Source organism: Ursus arctos, unplaced genomic scaffold, assembly GCF_023065955.2.
Source record: "Ursus arctos isolate Adak ecotype North America unplaced genomic scaffold, UrsArc2.0 scaffold_37, whole genome shotgun sequence".
Lineage (NCBI taxonomy): Eukaryota > Metazoa > Chordata > Mammalia > Carnivora > Ursidae > Ursus > Ursus arctos.
This window is the reverse complement of record NW_026623053.1, coordinates 9139419-9165075: the sequence shown is the minus strand read 5'-3', so window position 1 is coordinate 9165075 and position 25657 is coordinate 9139419. Positions and strand designations below refer to the sequence as shown.

General features: G+C 35.1%; 1 long non-coding RNA gene across 1 annotated transcript in view; it reads right to left on the bottom strand.

Annotated features, from left to right (window-relative positions):
* Nucleotides 1-8459: 8459 nt before the first annotated feature.
* The window catches only part of LOC113266082 (uncharacterized), a 634890-nt gene continuing 617692 nt past the window's right edge, over nucleotides 8460-25657 (bottom strand). Inside the window, exon 22 of the long non-coding RNA XR_008957174.1 lies at nucleotides 8460-8880. This is a non-coding gene — a long non-coding RNA (uncharacterized LOC113266082). The remainder of the gene's footprint in view (nucleotides 8881-25657) is intronic.

Below are 25657 nucleotides of genomic sequence, written 5' to 3'. Positions count from 1 at the left end.
TTACTACTTATGCATAATGTCCATTACATGAAGAGTTTTCCCAAATCCTAAGGACTCATGGGAGATAAATTAACATACAGCATGACATGCCAGAGAGACTCTTTATCTTTAGATTTCAACCTGCCTCGCCATCTTTATCCCCTTCATGTTTGACCACTGCCTCCCACATTTGCCATATACCTGGCTCAATATCCAGACAATAAATTGCTCAGTTTCTCTGACAAGCCTTTTTTAGCCATAGTTATGGAACTATATTTCTATAGAACTTCTGCAATGTTCTTCCTCTTTTCCTAATCTCACAAACTGCTACTCATCCCTGACATCTAGCTCCACTGACAACAAACAGAATATTTTTCTGTATTCCTACGAGCAGAATTCATCATTCCTTTCCTATAAATTCCCAAAGCCTTTTTCCTTTCATTGTATCATTTATCATTTTGTGGCAGAATTATCTAATTATATGTGTATCTCTCTTACAAAAATACTAGCTCCTAAAAATAAATCTTCTCAATTTTTTTAGTCCCTTTTATGTTGTCTGGCATTATTGTAGGCACTTAATATGTGATTGTAGAATAACCTGTACTTCAAATATGTTCGTCACTATTTTATCCATTATCAAGGCTTCTACAACATATTTCAAAGTGCGTGATGTAAAACCATGTTGATATTGGCTTCTACACAGAAATCAAGGAAATGTCTGTTAACATAGTCCTTGATTCCTAAAATTTTCAAAAATATAGAAAAATAGATTTTGTGAGAGAAAGAGTTACTGGGGAAAAGTTACATTTCTATATTTTAATTACATATCATATTATGTTGAAGTTTTCATTGAAGTTTTTATTAGCAAATTACATTTATATAAATGATTGATTGCACTATTTTTTTCTAAGCCAGTACTGAACTTAAAGTACTGTTGTTCCCCAAAGCCCTAAAAACGTCTACAATGTAGAGTTTAGCAATGTAAAATTCTGTAAATGGCAAATGTTATTATCAGTATTTCATGAGTTAGCATTCAGAATAAAGTAAAACTCATCACAGTATGTTAGGTCTTGGAGGCTTCTCTATATGTGTATATCCATATATGTATGAAAGAACTGAGTCAAAGAGGGGTTTCCTCAAGTCAATGCCAAAACTTGGAGTCAGTGACTTTTTTTATGTAGATTATGATGTTCTTTCCCAGTCACTGAAAAATCACATAAAACAACTATAATAATCATAAAAATACTTATAAATCAAAGCAATATCTCTATCACACTTTTAAAAATTGTGGTATTATATACATGTAAGAAAAAAGAGGTCTTTTGTAGCTCAGTATACGAATTATAGTGTGAACATGAATATTTTGGCTGAGGTTAAGTTTCATTGCTAATGACTATAATTACCATAAAATGCATTACACTTGGGCTAATTATTTTAAAAGTAAAAATAAAGACACATTGTTCTTTCAAATCCTCAAGGCTGGAGTTAGAATAACTATTTCTAGACTTCGTTCCAGTTATGCTAAATATTATTAGGTTGTCTGTCCTTGAAATTTAGATTCAATTTCATCCACTGTTTAAATCTGATTTTACAAATCAAACTCAAGTAAGGAAACAAATGGAAATGCATCTTTCAGCAGCATCGTCTGACAGTATATGATAAACAGCATCATTTACAGGACACTGCATCATACCATTTACATTTAGAAGGAAGAAAAATGCTGATTAAGCTTCCATTTGGCCCAGGCTTTCCAATACATAGCGTGTTAAGCAATTCAATCTTTTCAGTTTTAAAGCCACACACATCTCTAATCATAACACGCCAGAAGCAATAAAACTACGGGAATGAGTGGGGGGTGTTTACTTCTGACACGTTATCACATCTCTGAGCTAGCAGTATTCCAAAAACATGTGTTATTATTATCTCTGGACTGACAGCTCAGCACCCAAGAGTCTCTTCCTCTCCCCAAGGTTTGTTTTTAAAACTCACAAAGGGCTCCCTTAAAGTATAAAATGGCGTTTCCCATTCAATGACGCACCACTTGTTTCAAAGGAAAAAAGAAATCATCTGACTGTTTTTGCAATTAAATAATCTCCATCTTTGGAGCGGAGTTAAACAAAACTGTTAAACAATGTTGAGTTTTTTTTATTAGATTCGGTGGACGTTGCGTAAGCATTAAAATTGCTCATTTTTATTTTTGAACATACTAGAGATGGTGATACTTCTAGAGGAATACCAAAGATTTGTAATATAAAAATAAAAATACAGGGGCGCCTGTGTGGCTCAGTTGGTTAAGCGGCTGCCTTAGGCTTAGGTCATGATCCCAGGGTCCTGGGATGGGCCCTGCAGCAGGGGGGGGTGGGGGGGGTGGGTACATGTTCAGCGGGGAGTCTGCAAGTCCGCTTTTTTCTCTCCCTCTGCTTCTCTCTCTGCTTCTGCTCTCTCACTCACATGCTCTCTCTCTCTCTCAAAAAAAAAAAAAAAAAAAAAAAAAAAACCAAATAAAATCTTTAAAAAAAGATAAAAATACAAAGAGGAAAACTTCAGTACTTTATAACTTAAGATGATTAAATAAATGTCTTAGTTGACACTGACCTTTTTACTAATTATGAAGGAAAATTTCTCTATGTAAAACATCAATAGTAAAAAAAAAAATGTAGACCAACATGTCTACTTATAAATCATTTTTATCTGTTCCTTAAAGCAATTTCCAACATGTAGTCCTGACATCCAATTTTTGTTATTGAATATAGATAAAATGACTGAAATATATACATTTAAAATAGTTTCCAATTTAGACTGTCTTCTTTTCTACAAGTCCAAAGTACAGAGAATTTTTTTTTTCATTTTAGAAACTCTTGCATGGAAGTTAATATTCTTTCTTTATTATGCCCCATTTACTTTAATTATCCTTGCAAAAAAATTAAAGGGGAGAATGGAGAATACTTGTGTCTTAAATTATCCCTTATTAAAATTCAGAAAGAAGACAATGTGGATGATCAGTTCTCATACAATAAAGGTTGTAAAATAGGGAATTAAAAAAACTATATCTGAATATGAGTAAAGTATTATATCAGTAAAATTCCAGATTATCTGAAAAAAATATTTTAGTTATAGTACATTAGATTTCATGGCTGAGTTGTGGTAAATGTGGCAAATGTGTGCATTTGTGTGTGTGTGTGTGTGTGTATAGAGAGAGACAGACAGACAGACTTAACCAGGATTTCCTTTAAATTCATTACTAGGATAATATTCAGACCCTAGCTCTGTCCTGATCTGAAACAAAACATGGCTCAAGTCTAAGCTTAGACCACTTCTGGATATTCTGATTTTTTTTTAACTACAGTTATTATTAAATGTGCATTTATCATACACTGCCTTGTGGGCAGCATGCATGTGCATGTGTGTGTGAGTAATCTATCTAATACCTTTTCACCTATGAATTCATCCTTCAAGCATAAGCTTAAATGCCGCTTCCTCTTCAAAGCTACTGAGATCACTCACAAAGTCAAATATGTTAATTTCATATGCTCACAACACTCTAAGCTTTTTTTTTTTAAGATTTTATTTATTTATTCGACAGAGATAGAGACAGCCAGCGAGAGAGGGAACACAGCAGGGGGAGTGGGAGAGGAAGAAGCAGGCTCCCAGCGTAGGAGCCCGATGTGGGGCTCGATCCCAGAACGCCGGGATCATGCCCTGAGCCAAAGGCAGACGCTTAATGACTGAGCCACCCAGGCGCCCCTCTATGCTTGTCTTTTAACAAGCATTTTTTTTTAAGATTTTATTTATTTATTTATTTATTTGAGAGAGAGAAAGAGAGAGAACAAGAGGGAGAGGGAGAGAGAATCTGAAGTAGACGCTGCACTGAGTGTTAAGCCCGGACTTGGGGCTCGACCCCACAATGTGAGATCATGACCTGAGCTGAAACCAAAAGTTGGACGCTTAACTGACTGAGCCACCCAGGCATCCCTTACCACCTTTTTAAAAGCTATATTTGAATAAGTGTTTGTGTATGGATGTGTGCCGTTTCCTGCTCTTGACTCTATGCTCCATGAGGCGGTGACCCTTCCTGCCAATCCATGCCTGTCTCATCAGGACCTAGCACAATGCATGGTCATAAAATGGGAGTGGCTTCATGATGAAGGAGTATAAAAATGAAAGAACACATGAAGATCCTTGAGAATCAGAGGATAATAGTTTTTTGTTGTTGTTGTTTTGTTTTTGTTTTAAAATCTGAGTTTATATTCCTTGGAATTGCTACTAGAAAAGAGTTCTAAAATCTGTGCTAGAGAATAATAGACCTATGCTTTAGTGAGGAGATAGAAGTTAATCAAGTAACTACATAAATGAATATAAAACAACACTGTAATAACTGTGTGATAATAAAAGAAACGTATGTAATATTGTAGTAGATGGAGCAATGAAAATGTATAGTAGGCTAATTTCCCTAAGTCAGGACGAAATCATGCCAGGCTTTGCTGCAGAATTTAAGATAGGGCTGAGATCAGGAACAGGCTTTGGGTAAGGTAGATTTAATATTATCCCATCTCTCTGGTAATAAAACTAGTGCCTAAGAATGTTTATAAGTTTGCCATATATGCAACTAATCTGTATAAAGGCCAAGGTTAGATCTCAGGGGGAAGTAACATTTATTGAGACACTATCACTATCAATTATTAGGAACTGCTTTGAAATATTACTTGTTTTTACCTCATTCACTTTCTCTCTTTCTCTCTCTCTCTCTCAGGAGTTTCAGTTCTCTTTATTTTACTTCTTGGAAAGAGAATGAATAATCTGAGTGATCTCTTCTATATATCCTCTGGGCATCTAGCTGTCTCAGTAAACTACACTGTGGCCAGTTCTGTAGTTGGAGCTGCTTCATTCCACCCATCCCTATTCCATTCAGTATAGTGGCTCAGTGGGTGCCCACCAGTCTTCAGGAGCCACGCCAACATTATCTCTGCATAATTGCCACTGTTTTATTTCCTGTGGCACGTGGCACAGAGGAAATCACTAATATCCAAAGAGTCAGATTCTCTTTCAGTGTAGACAGAAAGGAAACTCTCATTTGGGCCTTAGGCTTAGTCATGTGATTCAACCAGAGAGATCAGATCCATAGATTTGCATTGGATGTTGCACAACTTCTACCCTCCTAAAAATCAAATACCTATGGGGTATTTGATTCCCCATATACTACTACAACTGTGTGTATTCTTCTAGGGGACTTCTTGAGTAGTGGATATAATATTTATGGCAAGATTTAGTCACCCTTGATTTCTTGTTATAATAGCACCTAATCCAGGGGGTTGGCATTTGATGGCTCATGAGCCAAATTCTATCTGCTTCCTGTTTTGTAGATAAAGGTTTATTAGAACATAGCCATGCCCATTCATTTGTGTATCAATTCTGGCTGCTTTCATGCTTTGTGAAAGAGTGGAATAATTTTCAATGATCGTATGGTCTGCAAAGCTGAAATATTTACTGTCTGATCTTTTACAGAGAGGAAACCTTGTTCTAAACTAATCATTATTTCTTATAATAAGCACTGTTTACTTAACATTTCTGACCAAAAAAACATCTTAATTGAATCATCTGATAAAGACACTGAAGGTTTAGAGTAACTTGGCCGAGAAGAAATTGTGTGGTTGAGTTAACCATTCTTGCCAATAACCAATACATATAGCAAAGAGTAAAGGGCTTAGAGATGCTAGAATTTCCCTCTGCAGTGAGTGAAAAAATAAAAAGACCCAAGATACACAAGGAACCCTTGGATCCCTTATGTTCCCTATTTTTGTACATAAGCCATTTTGTGATTTATTAATTCCCTTGAATCTCTCCTTAGTATTTATTTCAACTACATTTCCTCTGTACTCTTAAAGTTGACTCTGGGCCTCACTCTACTCTAGGGAGGCTTTGCCTGAGGGGCCTTGATAAATAGCATTTTCTGGAGCTGATGATAAAGAAAATGTTCCATAGCTTGTATATAAGAAGATCAAGGATGATCCTTGGCTAGTTGGCACTGCTGACTACAGTCTTCTAGACTAAGTACTGACAGAATAATATAAAATGACATGTCAAAACAAAACAAAACATCAGAGATGTATTTTTAAAATACTCTATGAATCAAAGATTTTTCATGCTGTCACTTTCAAATTAGATTAATGGAACTATCACGCAGTATGATATGTTTATGAAATATTCCAAGATATTTCTACAGAGATACTGCTTCAGCTTTCCATGAAAGTAATCTGAATTAAAATTTAAGTAAGACCCTATTTTTATTTGGTGTGAATAAAAGAATTAAAAAACATGTAACTGGATACCTCTGTTAAGCATATGACAATACTAAAAGACTTTCCTATCGTTATGATTATTTGCCAATAGAAATTCCTCAGGCAGGTCATTAACTTCTAAAGGTCTCACTTAGTTCTCCTCTCAACATTGATCAAATGATATATAAAATTTAAATTACTTACAGTTGATCTAAATAGATTATATTTATATTGTGTGGTATGTCAAGTATTCTCAGAACATTCATGCAAGGAAATATGACTGCATATAATTATATTTATTTTATAGGTGGAGAAACCAGGAAGATTCAAATATGGGCAAAAATGTACCTTTACTTCAGTTGATTATTAAGGATAGAAGACAATTGAAATACAATATAGAATATCAGTACTTCAAGTACTCTTCTGGGAGAATGTCAAATTTATGGAACTTGGTGGTATTTCTTTTGATTTAGCTTGTATTTCTAAATAATATTTTCATGTAGTCTTTTAAAGGCTCAAATAATACTATAGGATTTATGGCAAAAATCAGCAGTATCTTAATCCCCACTTCAATCTACCAATCCCCAGAGGCAACCGCTTTCATATCTTGCAAGTTATTCTTTTGTTATATATCTCTATATATCTAAATAAATTATTTTATTACCATTTTTAAGTTGTTGATTTCTAAGCATTCTCTGTTGACTTCCCTCTATGGAAGATGAGGGTCTAGATGTCCTTTGTACACCGCTACCTCCCTGTCACCACCCCTCCCCCACACTCACACACACTTACTAGACCCTCATTCTCCCAATATACCTATATTGTGATGGTCATTTAGGTTACATCAGTGTTCCCTATACATAATTCATGAGTATGTAAATGCTACTGACAGCTGAGTACTGCCTCACAACAGATAAAGAAGGTCCAGGTAAAAATATTAAACTTTCAACTATCTTTTCTATTTGATTTCACATTTCCCCCCTACTTCAAAAGGCTCTTGATGTCCCTTCTGAGTGTTCCACAGTATAACAAATTTTTTTGATCATCTTTGCTCGTTGCCAGGTAGAAATTACCTTTCTTAGGTTTCTAAAGGCCTTTTTCATGTGCATTAGTCAGCGCTCTCCTGAGAAACAGAACCAGAGAGAAAGAGAGACTAATTGATTGACCGAGTATGAGGAATTGGCTCATACAATTACAAAGGCCAAGGAGTCCCATGATCTGCCATCTGCAAGCTGGAAATCCAGGAAAGCCAGCGGTGTAGTTCTAGTCTGAGTTCAAAGGCCTGAGAACTAGGAGTGCTGATGGTGTAAGTCCTAGCCCAACAGCAGAAGACCAGTGTTCCAGATCAAGCAATCAGACAGACAGAGGGACTTCTTTCCTTCACATTTTTGTTCAGGTCCTCAACCTATTGGATGATTCTCACTCAAGTGTACAAAGGAAGGTGGAAAGGGTAGTCTGCTTTACTCAGTTCACCAATTCAAATTCTAATTTATTCCAGACAAACCTTCACAGACACACTCTGAAATAATGATTGATCTGGGCAGTCCATGGCCCAGTCAAGCTGATGCATAAAATTAATCATCACACCATGTATACATCCAGTTCCCAGTTTTCCTAATATCGCATTGTTATATTCTACCATCTTTGTCATTTTTGGCTTAAGTCTTTTTTATAAATTCCTTTGCTATAAGTTTATTGGTTTTCAAGGGGGAATGGAAAACCATGTGTGTGACCAGTCTGCCACCTTCAACTGTAAACCCCTAATATTTATTTAAATCTTCATTAATTGAAACTCTATTTTATTGAATGGAGAACATGCAGACTACTCACTCCTTGGAGGTACTCTTATATAACCAGCCCATCTCCAGAGGAAAGGCTCAATGAATTGCTGAGTATTTTTAACTCCCAGGAAATCATCAACTGAGGAGTTAGAAACTTGTGAGGCCACAGATGGGAAGGAAGGGGAATATCTTAGATCACTGCTGATACCAAAGGAAGGTGAAAATCCTTAGTATCTATTAATATGTACCAATGTTGCATCATGCATAAAGTCCTTCTATAGGTCCTTATGAATATCATACCACACAGACAAATATGGATTTGCCTGCCTTTCCACATGCTATACTTTCTAAGAACTTCATCACTTTGCTCACGTAACTATTAATAGTCTTTTACAATTCAGATATAATATCATCTTTCTTTCCAAATATATCTACATCAGCTTTTACTATAGTGACTCTCTTCTGTACTCCCATAACACCCATAAAATATCTATATGATAGTCCTTTAGTGGGTATTTAGACTTGCCCCAAACATTTGTTATCTAGGACAAGAGTACAAAGGGAGGTAACCTGCTCAAATTCCAAGTTCTTTGGCTTTCTACCCTATCACTGTCCTGTCTGCTTCCCTCCCAGGGGGCTTATGCAGATGTTTCTTCCAAAGTTGAGTCACATACCCTTTCACCTACCCTTTAGGCAGAGGAAGAATGCACAATGTAGGATAATCTTCTAGAAAACAATCATGTAGATGAAGCTCACACAGGTCCTCTGCCGTTTGGAAGGTTAATTCTATGCCAGGATATCCAGAGACAGCTCTATGACATCTGGGCCGGGTAGACTCCTCAACCCTGTTGGGAGGAGTTAACAAGAGAAGACCAGAGTGGTTATACCTAATGTATCAGAGCCACTGGTATTGCATATAGCTCTTGAAATTGGTGATTTGTTATCTTCTGTTTCCTCCACTCCAGTTTGAGCTCCTTAGATATAAGGACTATATATTGTTAATCTCTGCATGTGTCAAACTAACATAGGGTTTTCCCCATGGGAATGCTCTAATAATACTTGAATGGGAATATACCAGAATATGTTAGAAATGCCAACGTTGTCTCAAAGGAGTTCTTACCTGCCATGAACCAGTTTCATAGATAAATTTTCCAGGGAGGAGGCGAGGAGTTTCCAAGTCTAATCAAGGGTAATAACAGAACCAAACCAAGTTGATTAAATTGTCTTAGGAGTTTGAAATTGCGACACAAAGAGATTCTATCAATTAGCTATTGTTATTGGATATGGAAATACATGTATATTACGAACTATATTTGAGCCTTACATAAGTTGAAGAGAAAAAGAGAAAAAACAGTGCCAAGACCGAAAGAGGTAAGCTGTCATAGGAGATCCAGAGACTCCAGAGAAAGAGAAGTTGGAAGCTCTAATTCCTGGTATCTTTTCAGCACTCTCCTGAATTTGGCCCTTAAAAGATTCAATTACACTTCCTTTTCTTGAATTCTATTTGATATGCCTATAACCTAATCGCTCTCTCCATGTTCCCTACACTGTGTGTGTGTGTGTGTGTGTGTCTTTCTTCACCTATAATTTTAGGATTTATTTGGCTCTGCATGTAATGGTTACTTTCTTTACTGTTACATCTTAGAGGTAAGTACATTTTCTTTTACATTTATATCAAAGCTCCCCGTACCACACGAAATCCTGAGTGTGTTCAACACTCAGTTGTTGTCTGAATGGCTAGTGGATCCTTTACTTTCTCCAATGAACCTAGTATCAGGTGGTGAAATAGGTTTTTGAAATTGTATTTTTAAACTTTTTAGGGCTATTTGAAATGGATTACTCTTCTACCTTAAATATAATCCTAGTGACACTCTAAACAATAAATATATTTCCAAAAAGATGTCACTTTTTGAATAATTGCTGAAAATGAGTGATTTAAGGCTCAGGGTAACTGATTTTTAACGAATATTTTTCCTGTAACATTTAATGTATATTTTTCCTTATGGATAAATGATTAGCACTATTGGAGATGTCTGACTAAGCAAATGCTGGACATTTCCTCTAATTTGAGTTATATTTTGTGGACTACAACAATTTTATGAGCCTAAAGATTAAATGAACAGCAGAATACCCTTTAATGAGAAAATATGCTACAAAAAGTTATCACACGGCTTGTAGTGCACACAAGAGTGGGAGGGCATGCTATACAATGTCTGCGATTACAAGGGAATGGATATTCCTAAATGTTTGGTGTGAATGTATGTTTGCATGAGATGGTGATTATTTTTTTCTTAATAGCCTGTGGTAGTCTCTTCTCTGTCATTTCATGAGTTGACTACCACTAATTGCTCCAAAGAATTTCCCGAAGTCCAATTTTGAACTGTTTGTTAATTTGCTATCATCCAGAATTGATTCTGGTTACTGGTGTACTTTGAGCATATTTATTAAGCTTTCACTACATGGGCATGAATGTTTTTCAAAACTGATAAATTATCATTGGGACACCTGGGAAACATTAAATGTGTTCCAAATCAAAGCTAACACAGGCAAAGCACTTGAACAGAAGTCCAGGAAGTTGAACCATATTGATCTGCTGTTAACCTTGGGCAATTTAAGAGAACCAAGTTCCTTATCTTGAGGTCACTAATGGCTCTTCCATTTTGAAGACTAAATGGTTCTATCAGAAACATATATTGGCATAGTTTTATGACATAATTTAAACAAAAGGAGACTTTGCATATTTGGAATATATAGGTTTTCACTTCCACATAATTGGGTGTAATGTGTTCACAAGTGTAGCAATCTCACAGATGTCTTACAGGACTGTTGGAATTCACAAAACTTTCATGTGGATTGGCCTTCTGAGGAATTCAGAGCCCAGGTTGGCAAATTTGCAATAAGAGTTAAATATATACTTAAATTGATACAAATAGGGAAAGATCAGATAAAATGCATGAAACATTTTCCAAAAATCTCAACACATTCCTTACCCTACGACACCAAGGAACTGCATGAACAAAACAAGGACAGGGAAGAGGGATGGGTACTTATGACTCTTCTCAATAACATCTTCATGAACTCAGTACTGCCTTTGTTAACCTTGGGCTAACAGCCAGACTCATTACTAAAGCCAGCATCAACTGTTCACCCTTTGACAATTACAATATGTCAATGACATATTTGCAATGGAATTACAGATTCTAGATTTTAACTCATTTGGAAAGACTACGGAAACGGTATAAGGAAAGACCTCTTTCTGAGCTCAGCATATCACTTACGTTGGGATGAAGGAGAGGTAAAGAATAAGGTGGAGAATACTCTATCTTTGGAAAATTTAAGGGACAGAAAAAAAAATAAAGTACCTTGTTGAAATGCCTTGTTCTGAGGCAATCTGAGCAACTGTTGTTTTTAACTTCCCCTCAGTTAAATATGCTTCCATCACGCTATCTGTAGAGAACAATGATCTGTTTTGCTCTCATTGTTGGCAAAGCAGGAAGTGTAAATATGCTTTCCAAATCCTCCTGGGGAGTGTCGAAGTCTTCCCCACCCCCAGCTGAAGATTAATTTAAACTACAGCCTCTCCCTCTTTGGCGGGCTTCCATGTATGAGCCAGAAAGTAGTTCTGTGTCTGGAATTCTCAGTGATGCAACCCTAGCAAGCCCTTGAGGAAGGAGGAAACTTAAAAATCAGTATTTTGCCACTCATAGTCTTGAGAATGTTGAAACTATATATGATAAGATACAGATAATGGACCTCTCTTTCACAACTAGAACACTAGGGCTGGCACACGCACATATACACATACCTACCATTCTTCGAAAGGGAAATCACAAATGTTAAGGAGGGACAATCACATGTATGATTGGGAAGGAATGCTTGGGTAGTTCATACATGGCTCTTAACAGCCACTTGGAGACCTCCTTTAGTTTTCACATAGCTCCAAGGAGAATGAACGCATCACACAAAATGCTCCGAAACCCAATACACAGAGATAGTTAAATAGACATGGTCATCACCCCTTCATGTTTGTCATCTAAGAAGAGAAGTAAAAGTTTCTTCCCACCAGAGGAAGTCAAACAAAGAAACAAAGAAGTACATGATACATTCTCCTTTAGATAAATGGATAAACACTGCCTTTCCTTGATTATAAAATAGACATACTCATTTAGACATTTCTGATATCGAGAAGTATCAATATATCCACTTAATATAATGCTTCTTGATGTTTCATCAACATGCTATCATTAAAGAGATGGAGTGTCATAATCATTGGCATCTTAAAATGAAGGCAAAATAGTATTTGGGAACAATTCCCATGACAATGAATTGAGCGGGTAGACAGTGGCATCATTCCTGTACTCAAGAGCTGAGCACAACTAATGTTGGTGAACAGTGATAATTCTGGCAGGTGTCACAAATATTTAAAATGTCAAAATAGAAATACTCTATGGCTTCTTTCTTAAATTATTATCTATAGTATTCAATAATCAAATATTATATAAAGAGAATCTTCCTAATTGGTGAGATATAAAACTGATGTGCATGTCTTGAATGAACTACTCTGTGCCCAAATGTTCATCTAATTTGCCTGAATCAGCAGGAGTCCTCGGCTTGTTATCTCTGTAGCATCTGCTTTCATTTATGATATTAGTTCATATAAACACAAACAATTATATGCACATGCCATATGATAAAAAGTTAGGAAATCATATAAATAAGAGAGAAAGGTGGGAGAAAATACTAAAAGTTTATTATATCTGTTTTGCAAACTACCTGGTATTGCCAGCCACATGTAATGAAATCCAAAATCAACTTTTTGAGTCTCCCTCAAAGAGTCAAGTCGATAAAGAAGCTGGAAGAAGCCCTCAATGACTAAAGAGATGTTACACATATATGGTTAGGAATAAGCCAAAAATATGTTAATATACAGGACCTGAAGAAATTAAGCTGTTTTATAATAAATCATCAACCAAGGACATTTTTAACCAGAATATACATGGCACTCACAAATGGAAAAGTCATAGGGAAAAAAGCAGGAACTGGCATGAAAGTGAATGTGTAGGATCACGATGGATTGCTGAGTCAAGAAACTGCAGTAGGTTGTCCAGTTTTCCCAACACCGCCTGTTGAATCTCTATATTCTACACCTGAAACTAATATAACCCTCTATGTTAACTACTGGAATTAAAATTAACAACAACAACAACAACAACAACAACAACAACTGTGGTAGGGCCTTAAACAGGGCACTGGAAATGTATTAGATCTGAAAGAGAAATTTTATATCAGGGCCTTGGTAAGACTGTACAAAGATTACTCTGCTAATTTAGCTACTAGAAGAGGGGGACTGAAAAGAAAAGATCCAGTTAAAATATAATTTCAACAGCCTTACAAGAAATAATACCAACAGGAAGAAGAAGATGGAAATGAAAATAAGGGGCTGATGTTAGTAGCTTACCGCATGTGGACAGCAAGAAAGAGGAAAGAGAATTAGAAGCAATACAAAGTTTTCATGCTTGAGTGACTCGGAAGATGGCAATGGAAATATGAGAGGTGGTAAAGAAAATGGAAAAAATAGCTATAAGGATAAAATGATGAAATCAGTTTTAGAAATATGTTTTTAGAAGTGTTAATGGAATACAGAGCTGGAAATTATAAACAGGGATTGAGAATCAATAGCAAAAGTGTACCTTCAGAAAGATAAGAGTTTAAACACATTTCCCTGGGTTGTTAGCTCTAAGATCCTCTCTGCGTTTGTCTTCTCATTATTAGTTGAGATTATTATTCCTCTCTTTAAAAAAAAATCTGCATGGCTCATGATGTGTCAGACGTTGCAATGACTGATATTATGCTATTCATGGAGTAGATGTACATACTAGGGGACAATATATGTGAGCGCATCATAAAATGACCAGCTAGTAGTAGGCAATTGAAATTAGTTTCTGTCCTTGGGAAGTAAGAGAAATATGGATGCAACATTTTTTTTCTTTTTGAATAACTGTAAGTATATTTTCAAAGTGTGTTTTTTAATTTACTCTACTATTTTATTTAGTTAGATCTTTGAAGCACACCTAGCTTCTATTCTGTTTCCAAATTTTCAGTATGTGGAGTTTGTGGAGCTTTTCATTTTGCCGCTTGTTTTTTCTGCTAATTCTTAATTCTGGTGGCTTGTTTATTTCTACTTTTGGAAATTTTGTATTGTGAGCTCAGCTTTAGCAGGGTTTTACGTGTGGGAATCTATGTGTCCTGAATTGAGGCTGAATCCCTTCAGAGAATATTTATATTCTTTTCTGTTAGGCACCACTAGGCAATAACAACTTTTAAATTAATGTTTCAACTTAGGATTTCTTGGACCATATAGGTAATATAAATAACAAATTTCAAAACCCAGTGAAAGAAGAAAGACCTGCATATGTGAAATCTCAGGAAAGATGTTATTTTCCCTAGATTCTAAGTTAATAAAATCTGCAAACAGCCTCAAGGCACCTGTGGCTTCAGCATCCTCATAACAAACGTGTTTTCTACTTCATCACTCTTACCACCTGTAGCTTTCACTTGCTTTCTTAAGAGCACAACATTTGTGGCTAGGTTTTACTTAGCATTTTTAGGATGTCTATAGTGGGAGAGAGATTTTTTTCTAGGATATTTAGTCAACTGTCTTGCTGGCATGATACTATAAGATGATTTTTGGTATAAAGAAAGATAGTGAAATAGTTTAAAGCAAGAACAGTATATAGGCTGCATTTATTTTAGAACAAAAACATTTTGACCACGTTTTTAGGCAGAATGTAAGATGTAAAACTTTATGGAAAAAAAAATGAAGTATTAAAGCAAGTACCACCAGTTAAAGGGCATTGTGGACAAAAAGAACAGAAAGAACACATATAAATGTGCCAAAAGGATAGCGTATGCTAGAGTAAAATGAAAAAGTTATATTCAAGATTAGAAATATACTGTTGGTCGAGATCGTGCAGAGTTTGGAAAACGATGCTCTAGTTTTTAGCATTTGATCTGAATCTAAATAAGAATTTTAGTTAATGCTGGCATTACAGAGAGTTGGGCTTTAATAATCTTGTTTGGTGCCTCATTATTACCTATGCTCTGTATTCCTTTTCTTCTAAGCTGTGGACATTTGAAACGTTCAGTTCTTTCTCCAGGACCAGCCTGATCTGAGATAGGGAGTTTGAATGTGACAAAATAATCTTAGGTTTTTGTTTTGTCTTGTTTTTTTCCATCCAGATGTATCCGCATGCTTGTATTGTTCATTGCACATGTACTCTCTTGGTATTAAGAGATGATTTGAAAATGAGTTTATATTAAGGATTCCTCAGCAAAAACTTAGTAACTTATATAAGTATTTCTTACAAAGCCTTGAATCACATAAATGTGCATCTAAAAGTATCAAAAAAAAAATAAATAAACTCTAGGATTGCTCATTGAATTAAGGTAAAGAGAGATAAATGGATTTGTTAGAAAAAATGAGAGAAAAAAATTAGTTAAAGAGATGGAGAGCCAAACATTGTGTGGACTGATTCAGTTTAAGAATGGGGTGAGAAGTGACCAGCTGCTGCTACTTTCCATGAAGTCATCTTGTGAGAGGAGTTTGGATTGTTGCTATGGATGTCTGCCGAACATTATCAAAGGCATGGGCTTGGGCCCAAATCTGTCTTTTACTGCAAACTTCTCCCCACTCTGACACGCTATTGCGTGGGTATACTCTATGATAATCACGGAGCTAGAGCCTCTCAGGGAAGTCCCTATTTTGTAAGACCTAGGAATTGCTCTCAGGAACAAAAGAGTCATTTTATTTATGTATGTATATATGTATATACCCTGCACTTAAATGCAAAGATCTTTGGCTTAGTTGTTTAGATGCCAGTGACGGTTATTTGTCACAGATTAGGAAGAAATCTAGAACTCTCTGACCCAAACCTAGCTAAAAGGAACTACAGCACAAACACTGGAGCCTGGGGCTTCGCTATAGTCTATTCCAGTTCTCATAAGTAAGAAACTGTCTTATCAATGGACCTAAATCCTGTCCCTGCTTGCTAAGGCTGCTGTCATTCATTAGAATAGAGCCCTGACTTTGTGCGGTATCACTTCTTAGATATTTAAATGTTGTGCCTGGAAGCCAAACCCCGGCTATGAGTTTACAGATCTGGCAACATAAATAGTCCGCTTAGATATCAAAATACGCCTACTTCCTTATCCCCTCTACTGTACTTGAATACATTGGGGCATTTGTTGCCAACATGCTTTTGCTCATGTGAAATGTCTGAGTCAAATCTTTACTGCTTATCAGTTGGGAATTTCTTGTAGCCCTGCTCCTGCACAGGTTTCAATTCTCATTCCAATTTCTGGACAGTCTGTTTGTCCCATTAATTTACAATTAAATGCAGTCTGCCTGTCCACTTTTCAAATTCACGTTGAGGTTAGAGAAGAGCTTGGTAGCAGGGATATAGCATTAGTTATCCACTGCTGCTTAGCAAATCATTACAAACTTAGAGGCTTAGAACAATGTACAATTATCTCATGGTTTTTGTGGGTCAGGAGTTCAGGCATGATTGAACTGGGTCCTCTGCTCAGCATCTCAAAGGTTGCAATCTAGTTGTTTGCCAGGTTGCTCACATGGCTGTCGGAAGACTTTACTATCTTGTGGTTGTAGAATTGAGGTTGCTACTTTCTTGTTGGCTGTCAGCTAGGTGCCACTCTCAGCAGCTAGTGGCCCTTGCAGTCCCTTGCCACTTAGCTATGTCATAACAATGCAACTTACTTCCTCAAAGCCAGCAGCAGAAGCTCTTACTCCAATCTGCTGGCAGAATATTATATATATATATATATATATATATATATAACATCTGCTAAGACAGAATATTGTATATATAACATTATCAAGGGAATGACTTTCCAATTATCTTTGCCATATTCTATTGGCTAGAAGCAAGTCATAAGTTCAATTCACACTCAAGGGGATGTGATTTTATGAAGGCATGACTCTTTAGGGCTCATCTTAGAATTCTGCCTACCACAGATACCAATCTGAAAAACTGGAGCACAAGGAATTCCACCTGTTACCAAGAGCTCTCCTCAAAAAATAGAAATAAAAAATAATAACAGACAAAAAGTAAGATACGTAATAGATACAGGTAGTAAATGCCTGTTTTAATGGTTAATTTGATATGTTAGCTTGACTGGGCCATAGATGCCCAGGTATTTGGTCACTCATTACTACAGGTGTGTCCGTGAGAGTGTTTCTGGATGAATTTAACATTTAAATCAATGCCCCGAGTAAAGCAAATCTCCTTTCCTAATGTGAGTGTGCCTCATTTGATTAGTTGAAGGCCTGAATAAAACAAAAGGCTGGCCCTCTCCCAAATAAGGGGGAATTCTTCCTGCTTGACAACTTTCTAGTTGGGCCATAGGTTATTTTCCTGCCTTTGGACTCAAACTGAAACATTAGCTCTTCTGAGTCTCAAGTCACCTGGCCATTAGACTGGTACTACACCACTAGCTCTCCTGGGTCTCCAACTTACCGACTGTAGATCTGAGCACTTCTCCACAACTGCATAAGCCAATTACTTATAATAAATCAAAACTCCCTCTTTCTTCAGTTCTATATCCTACTGGTGCTGTTTCTCCAGAGAACCTTGTCTAATACACCTGTTAAATTGATCATGTTACATTAACTAATCACCAACTAAGCATCATCTAACAAATCGCTAATTACTAATCAAGAATTATTAAATAAACTACATTATTTAGATGGAAAACTTGGTTTTCAAATAAGCATCTTTCCATCTTTGTGGCTGTCCGTTTTAATAAGATAACCCATCTGAAAATAGAAGTCAACACAAATGCTTTTATTATAACAAACTGGGCAGAGCCGACTTGGAAAAACTTCAAGAGGCCTATGGAATCTTGTTCTCTGCATAGCTGGCTTTGAGCAGACTCAGCCTAATGGTATCTGACTAGTCTGACCAAAATAAGTTTTAGATGTTCAAAGGGGAAAATATAGTCATTTTTAAAAGAAATGTTCATTCAGGGGGGAATGAAGCATGAGACACTACGGACTCTGAGAAACAAACTGAGGGCTTCAGAGGGGAGGGAGGTGGGGGAATGGGATAGACTGGTGATGGGTAGTAAGGAGGGCACATATTGCATGGTGCACCGGGTGTTATACGCAACTAATGAATCATAGAACTTTACATCAGAAACCAGGGATGTACTATACGGTGACTAACATAATATAATAAAAAACATTAAAATAAAAAAAATTTAAACAAATAAAAGAAATGTTCAAATTCTTGTTCATTTTTCAAGCAATATGATGCCGTGCAAATTTATTTTTATTATTATTATCAATTCTTTTAAGCAGAAACTAATTATTCAGATGCTTAAGCATTTTGTTTAATGAAGGATAATGATGCCTGTGAAGACACGGGTGTGATGATGACCAGGATGGCTGGAAGTCTAGCCATAGGGATGGTCCTACTATGATGTATTCTATTAAGGCATCAGTTTAGCAACATCATAAACATGGTAAACAAATGCAAAAAAAAATTTTGTAAGAAAAATTTTATGTTATAGAAAAAATGTCCAGCTTTATTAATTAGAACTGTTACTAAAACCAGTATATAAAATGTATTCAGAAAATAACACTAGAGTGAATTCATTCACTGATACATTCATCCAACAAATATGTGTTTTGTTACTTATAACATTGGGAATGAAAAGAAGAATAGAAGAGACAATCTCTACCTTTGTAGATTTCCAGTCTAGTGGGAGAGGCAAAAAAGTAAACAAGCAATTATACTCAAGTGTAGTAATTATTAGCATCTTGTGGAATAACTGAGCAAGCATACTTAACTTATTAGTAATGGAGGGTGGGAAAAGGAAGGCTTCATAGTAGGGCAAAAGATGAAGAGACTGCTAGAAGAACTGAGTGAAGGGAACTCAAAATTCAAAAGGTATAGACTTGAAGGAGGTTTAATATGACAAAAGCATAGAGTTTGGTGTATCTATAGTTGGGGTTGGAAATCCCAAGAAATGCAACTAGAGTTACATAGAGATTACCATTAAGGAGTGTTAAGAAGCTCACATCAAGGCCTTTAAAATTTATCCTAAAGACAAGAGGAGGCTACTGGAAAGCATTTAAAAAAAAATCAGATTGCATAAGGTTAGATTTAAATTTTAGACAAATTGCTTTGGGTTGGTTTTATTTTTATGGTAGTGTTATTGAGAAATGCATTACACACCATAAATTCCACTCTTTAAAATGTACAATTCATCATTTTTAAAGAAATTCACAGAGTTGTTCAACCATCGTCACTATCTAATTCCAGAATATTTTCATCATTCTAAAAAAGAAACCCCATGGTCATTAGCACTCACTCTGCGCTCCTCCTTCTATTCAGCCCAAACAACCACTGGACATTTCATATACACTGAATCATAAAATACGTGGTTTTCTAGGACTGGATTATTTCACTTAGCATCATTTTTTCAAGGGTCATGTCTGTTGTAGCACTATGCTGTAGCATGCATTGGAACTTCAGTCCTTCGTACGGCTGGAAATACACCACATTTGTTTATATGTTCATCTGCTGATGAACATTTAAGTTGTTTTTACTTCATGGATATTCTAACAATGTTGTTTTGAACATTTGCGCACAAGATTTTATATGGAGATGTTTAATTTCTCTTGGGTATATACCTACGAGTGGGTTTGCTGGGTTATATGGAAACTCTAGATTTAACAATCTGAGAAACAAACTGTTTCAAAGTGGCTGCACCATTTTTACATCCCCACCAACAATCTATGAGGGTTACAATTCTCTCTATAGCCTTGCCACCCCTGTTATTGTATGCCTTTAAACATTTTTTTTTAAACCACGTTAAGGGTATGAAGTGGTATCTCACTGTGGTTTTTGTGCACTTCCCTGATGACTAATGATATTGAGCATCTTTCATGTGCTTGTTGATCATTTCTATATTTTCTTTAAGAAATTCAAAGTCTTTGTCCATTTTTAAATTGGGTTGTCTTTTTGTAGTTGAGATAAAAAGTCTACATATATTCTGGATACAAGTCTTCTGTGTTTTTACTTTCCTAATGGTTGCCTTTGAAGAATAAAACTTTTTAATTTTGATGAAGGCCAATTTCTATTTTCTTTTGTCTTTCATTCTTTTGTCATATATAACAAATTATTGCACAATCCAAGGTCACAAAGATATTTCCATATGTTTTATCCTAAGAATTTAAAAATTTTAGCTCTTACATGTAGGTTGTTTAACCATTCTGAATTTATTTTTGTATATGGAGTAAGGTAAGGATCTAACATCATTCTTTGGCATGCTGACATTCATTTGTTCTAGCACCATTTATTGAAGAGACCATTTTTGCCCATTAAAAGGTTCTGGAACACTTGTTGAAAATTACCTGGCATATTGCATGGATTTATTTCTGGAATCTCAATTATATTCCATTGCTTTATGTGTCTATCCTTACGCTAGTACCACAATGTGTTTTGATTAATGTAACTTTGTAATAAGTTTTGAAATCAGGAAGTGTAAGTCCTTCAACTTTGTCCGTCTTTATTAAGATGGTTTTGGCTATTAGGATCAACTTGTCAATTCTGAAAAAGAAAAAAAAAAAGAAACTAGGATTTTTATAAGGATTATGATAAATCTGTAGATCTGGAGTATTAGCTCCCTTAACAATATTAATTCTTCCAACCTATGGACATGAAATATTGTTTTCCATTTATTAGGTCATATTTCTTTTCTTTCAATGATGTTTTATAGTTTTGGGTGTACAAGACTTGCATTTCTTTTGTTAAATATATACTTAAGGTTTTTTTTTTTTTTTTTGTATTCTTTGGGTGCTATTGCAAATGGAATTGTTTTATTAATATCATTTCCAAATTGTTCATTGGTAATATACAGAAATACAACTGATTCTTCTGTATTGATCTTACATCCTAGAACTTTGCTGAATTCATTCATTAGTTCTAAAAGTTTGTTTAGTTTTTTTTTGAGGATTACTTTGGATTTTACATATATAAATCATATAATTTATGAAGTAAAAATAGAGATAGTTTTATTTCTCCTTTCTAATCTTGATGCTGTTTGTTTCTTCTTGACTAGTTCTTCTGGCTAGGACATCCAATACAATACTAAATAGAAGAAGTAGCAAGTGGACATCCTTTTCTTGTTCCTGATCTTAGAAGAAAAGTATTTGCTCTTTGACATTAAGCATAATGTTGCCTGTAGGTTTTCCACAGATTACTTATGAAATTGAGGAAGTTCCCTCCTATGTCTAGCTTGTCAAGTGTTGTTATCATGAAAGGGTGTTGGATTTTATCAAATGTTTTTTCTGCATCAATTGAGATGACTATGTTGTTTTGTTCCATTAATATGGATTACACTGATTTTCATATGCGAAACCAGTCCATCATTCCAAGGAATGTATACCACTTGGTCATGATGTATAATCATTTTTCTATCAGTTGTTGGGTTCAGTGTACTGGTATTTGGTTGAGGATTTCCTCATCTATGTTCATAAGGGATATTAATATGTAATTTTATTTTCTTGAGATGTGTCCTCCTGGTTTTGGCACCAAGGTAATACTGAGCTCACAAAATGAATGATTTGAGGTTTGAAGAATGGATTCAAGAGAAAAAGATAGAGCTAGGTGGACCAACGAAAGAGCTGTTTCAATAACCCAGGCAGATATGGTTAATATATGGTTTAGAGTAATGATAATGACCGTGGAATGAGAAAAGATGTACATTCAATATCAGGGGGAAAAAGCTGCATTTTTTCTTGGTAATCAAGGGAGAGCTGTGCATGTAAGACACAGTACTTTTGAACAAAACAAACTGCTGATCTTATAAAGGCTTTGAGAAGCAAAATAAAATAAAATATTCAGGACTTGGCAGACTTTCAGGAGGTAGGTGTGTGGACTGTGGCTTTGGTAATTGGCTTCTACTAATTGGCTGGTTTTCAGAAGCATGGTTACTGATATGAAGTTGTAATTGATCAATTAGCATGGGTTTAAAGTTATTGGCATGAGTTTAAAACTGATTCTAGTGATTACGTAATATTATAGACAAAAGAGAATAGGAATATGTTATTCTCAGAAAGAAATTAACACACTGAAAAGGAATCCAATTCATATCTGATTTGATGGGGCAGTGAAGAACAGGAATACATTAAAGATGCCATTCAGATTTCTGGCCTGGACAAAGCTCTACCAGGTCAAGAATCTATTTCTTTTGTTGCCTGATGTATTCCAAGCTCCTGGGAAATAACCTGGTATGTGGCAGGCACTTTATAAATATATTTGAATAAAAAAAATTTCCATTAGTATGGAGTAGATTAATGTAATTATAAAATATGGACATGTTCAATTTCAGATACCTACAAGGTATTCAAAAGAAGATAATTCATAGTAAACTGGATATAAAAGTTTTGCATTAGGGGACACCTGGGTGACTCATTTGTTTAAATGTCTGACTCTCGATCTCAACTCAGGTCTTGATCTCACAGTCATGAGTTCAAGCCCTGCGCTGGGCTCCATGCTGCATGTGGAGCTTACTTTAAAAAAAAGACAAAAGGAGGAGGAGGAGGAGGAGGAGGAGGAGGAGGAGGAGGAGAAGATTTTGAATTAGGACATTTATTCTGCTTAGATTTTGTAGCCACCAGCATACAGATGGTTATTGCAAGCATAAGATAAGATGAAATATCCAAATATCAACACCATCAGGACAGACATCTGTCAATCAGACATTTAAGGAACCAGGGCAGCTACAGAATCAGCACAGGAGACTGACAATAAAAGACCTAAAATAATGAGGGAAACGGGGAAGCTACAGGAAAGTTTTTTCTTTGATTTTTCCCTCCTGAATGAGGAAATAAGACCTTGTCAAATGATCTCTAGAGGGTAAGCAAGAAAAGGGCTACAAAGTACCCATTGGATCAAGCAACATTCAAGTCACTGGTGTCCTTGACAAAAGCCATTCAGTAGTGTTAAGTGCTGTGTGTGGAAGAGATAGCAGACGAAAAGAGTGACTAGGTTTAGATGTGAAGGAAGAGAGCAGGTAAGTGGTATCTAGAGGCAGGCTTTGGGTTGAGCAAAGGGGTTTGTCTTAAGTAGAGCATGTTAAATGCTGATCAGAAACAGAAAAATAACTGAGGACTTCAGAGGGGAGGGGGGTGGGGGAATGGGATAGGCCGGTGATGGGTAGTAAGGAGGGCACGTATTGCATGGTGCACTGGGTGTTATACACAACTAATGAATCATCGAGCCTTACATCGGAAACCGGGGATGTACTGTATGGTGACTAACATAATATAGTAAAAAATCATTTAAAAAAAAAAAAAATGAAAAAAAAAAAAAAAAAAAAAAAAGAAACAGAAAAATAAATGGAGAGAGATTTAAGACACAGGAAAGCAAAAAGATGATCGAAAAGCTAACATATGTGAGAATTTATGATTCTATAATATTCTCTGACTCTCAAAACCCTTGCAACTCTAAATTTCTATAAGTATTTGAACTGTCTACATAAATAACTATATTTTATCAAGAAATTATTAGACATTTTATTCTAAGTAATACAGAATATAACGTAATATATGCCAAAATTGATAAAGTCTTTTTTATTCTTTTATGGGAGATATATAACAGAGAATAAAAATCACTGCACTTTTTAATTCTTTTATAAATTTTATATTGAAAGACTTTACATTTATCAAAAAGTTGCAGGAACTTTGTGATGTTTGAAGAACATATGCCCTCACCCTATATGTGTCAATTGTTAGTATTTTACTTATTTTCTCCCTTTTTCTCTCTTACTATCACCTGTCCTCTGGCTTTCTCTCAATCTCTCTCAGTCTCTCTTTTCTCATATTCCTTAATAAACCATTTTAGGATTAGTTGCAAATATTGTGACACTTCATCATTAATTAATTCAGCATGAAACATTAATCATCTAAGAACAGGGACATTCTCTCACATAACCATAATAAAATTGTCATAGAAAGGACGTTTAACATTGATACAATACTATTATCTAATGTAGTCTATATTAAATTCTGCCTGCTATCAATTATCCCAATAATGTGCTCTATAAACTTTTTAAGATCCAGAATGCAAATATGGATTGCACATTTTATGTAGTTGTCATATATTCTTCAGCTTCTTTTAAACTATAGACTTCTTACAGATTTTTTCTTTTTTAAAAAGCACAGAATATTGATATTTTTAGACAGTCTATTGTAGATTGTTTTACAGAATGTCTCTTAATTTGGGTTTTCTAACTGTTTCTTCATTTCATTTTTCATGATTAGATTCAGGTTAAGAAATTTAGGTGAGAGTACTACCTGAGTGATTAATTCATCATATTGCATAATACATGATGTCAATTTGTATGATAAATGATATTAAGTTTAGTCATTTGATTAAAGCGGTCTTCACCAGATTCATCCACTGAAAACGTACTTTTTCCTTTTGTAACTAATGAATGAGTATCCTGCACGAGTATCCTGTTTTTCAAAGATATCTTCCCCCAGAGTTTTTACCATCTATTGATGACTTTTTCCTGAATCTACTAATTGCTATGGTGATTGTGAAATGGTAATGAGCTATCTCCATAAATTCTTCTATATTTAATAGCGTAGTTGGCTTTATTTATTTTTGCAAATGAGATATTTATCCCTATATCCCCTTTAATTTAATTTTTTAAATAATTATCAGTATAAATTAATGGATTGGTTTTTAATTCAATACTATAATTTTTCTATTACTTTTTGATGCTTAGTATCTTCTAAATTTGGCCAATGAGAGTCCTTTTTAACATCCTTTCTCAATCAATTCATTCCCAGTATTTGAGTACTTTATTATATAATTATAAAATTACATTATATGTTTAGAATTATATATATGCATGTGTACACATATGTATTAGGCATGTATATAAAATTATGTCTATTTTGTCTCTAATTCAAATAAAAAAACTAGGAGGTGGTTTTATTTTTCCTTCTTCCGTTTCCTAGATCTCCCTTTTTTCACAGTGAAGAATTTAATTCCCAATAATATCTATATTTAAAATCATTTCCTCAATTCTATTATATAAATTAAATAGCTTCAGACTTACTGCACTGATGCCATTAACAACAACACACTTAAGAAATATTCGAGATTTCTTTTTGTTCCTAAGATGTATTCTATCTATTGGTAGGAATAGTAACTAAATAATTCACTCAGTCTTTTAAATAAACATTTGTTGTTATATTTCCATTAAAATATTTTTATTAAAATAAGCCCTGTAATAGCATAGTTGATCACAAATGTAATTATAATGATATATTAAGGAAGAGAAAGCCAACCAAAATTTAAACCAATATTACAGTGCTCCCTCCCTTATTTTTATTTTGTGAATGTCACGTTGGAAAATGTCTTACTTGAAAAAAATCGCTTTGGAGTTAAACTCTGATGGCAATTTGGGGTACACAAAAGGCATATATATATATTTCTCTTTTCAAGTTTATTAAAATGTCACTCCAGTATTAGGTCTTGCTTGGGGGAGAAAAGAATTACTAGTGCTCATTAAAAATAATAATGT